Source organism: Dreissena polymorpha, chromosome 16, assembly GCF_020536995.1.
Source record: "Dreissena polymorpha isolate Duluth1 chromosome 16, UMN_Dpol_1.0, whole genome shotgun sequence".
Lineage (NCBI taxonomy): Eukaryota > Metazoa > Mollusca > Bivalvia > Myida > Dreissenidae > Dreissena > Dreissena polymorpha.
This window is the reverse complement of record NC_068370.1, coordinates 19,357,165-19,359,015: the sequence shown is the minus strand read 5'-3', so window position 1 is coordinate 19,359,015 and position 1,851 is coordinate 19,357,165.

Below are 1,851 nucleotides of genomic sequence, written 5' to 3'. Positions count from 1 at the left end.
ATCATTCTGGAACATTCCTGGAATGGAATTAGCCCCTATATGTAGATTTCATCGACTATGAAAAGGCGTACGACAACGTTGACCGGGAGTCTCTATGGATACATTTTAAAGACACTACTGTGGTCCAAGGAACGTTTACCAATATCATCAGACAGTCTAGATAAGGGATGACCTGCATAATCGTTCAAAGCAGACATCTCACAGACGCCTTCAAGTGAGAATAGGATTTAGGCAAGGTTTGCTTACTCTCACCTTTCTTGTTCATGCTGGCCATAGACTGAGTCATGCAGACCTCGACAGATAAGAAGCGGACCGGAATCCAGTGGACACTGTGGGTAACAGTTGGAAGACATCGACTTTGCGGAAGATCTGGCTCTTTTCTCTACACCCACAACAGATGCAAGAAAGACAAACTTGTAGCGGGCAACTCAGCTAGACTGGGCCTCAGCATCAACAGAGGAAGAGAAAGGCGTCCGAGACTAACGCATCCATCACACACCCTCACAGTCCAAGGCGAGGCGCTGGAAGAGGTGGACAGCTTCATATATCTGACAGCACTCGCGACAACCCTTCAGCGGCTGCAGGTTTCAGAATCCGCATCGGTAACGCACGAGAGCCTTCCATCGCTTAAGCACATATGCGATCCAGCGCCATTTCGCGCATCAGCAGCAATGCTAGGATCTTCAATGCAATCATGAAGCCAATACTCCTAAATGAAGCAGAGACCAAGAACCACTGTCACCACCATAAAGAAAATGCAACACCTGCCTCAGGAAGATCCTAAATCGCTGGCCCTACAAGATCTCAAACGAAGAATTATGGAGAAGAACAAAGCAGCAGCCCTTTTAGCGGACATCATTCAGAGACGTTGGCGGTGGATAGGCCACACCGTTCGCAAGCTATCATGCAACTACGACAAGGCAATCTAACACCTGAACCACCAAGGGAAAATGAAGAGAGGGGCGGCCTAGATACACCTGGCGCCGCGACATGGACGCAGATGCTAAGCAGACGGGCATACATTAGGGTACCTGGAGAGACTCGCCCAGAACCGAGACGCCTGGAGGAACTGGTTGCGAGACCACAGGCAAACAGAAGAGACCACTCGACAATAACCACGACACTCAATTTTCTATGCAACATTGCTTGACAAAACCTACGTGAAACTTTTACATTCAAATATTCATATATTGTTTGTCTTAGTGTTGATGTTCATTGTCGAATGTCGTGTGTGATTGTCGGCAATCGAAGTGCATATAATCACCGTTTACTTAGTGTTGCAAATTAGGCGTTGCATATTGTAATATATATTAGTTGTGAACTTCCCAAAAGTGTAGGAAGTAGGCTAATACATATTTGGTTTATGGCACTATTAACGAACCTATGATTAAAGAAAAGAGGCCCATGAGGGCCTGAATCGCTCTACTACTGGCTGAATCAATAGGGCTCAAGCCCTTAATAGTATGAACAATATGAGAAAGTTTTAAATATAACAGACCCAAATGGGAAATTATCGCATAACCAAGAAGAAACCGTAAAATTTAAACTTCAAGTGGCTCCTTTTCAACGATAAGTTGGACAAATTTTCGTCACTCTCAATGGGGTTCTGGCCCTTGATGATATAAAACATCCGTTGAAGTTTCAAAAGGATAGAACTTTATATGTAAACTAACAAGAAATGTGTTTGTCGGAAAACACTATGTCCCCTTCTGCGCCGCTTTGAATTATTTTTTGGACCTTTGACCTTGAAGGATGACCTTGACCTTTCACCACTCAAAATGTGCAAGCAGCTCCATGAGATACACATGCATGCCAAATATGAAGTTGCTATCTTTAATATTGCAAAAGTTA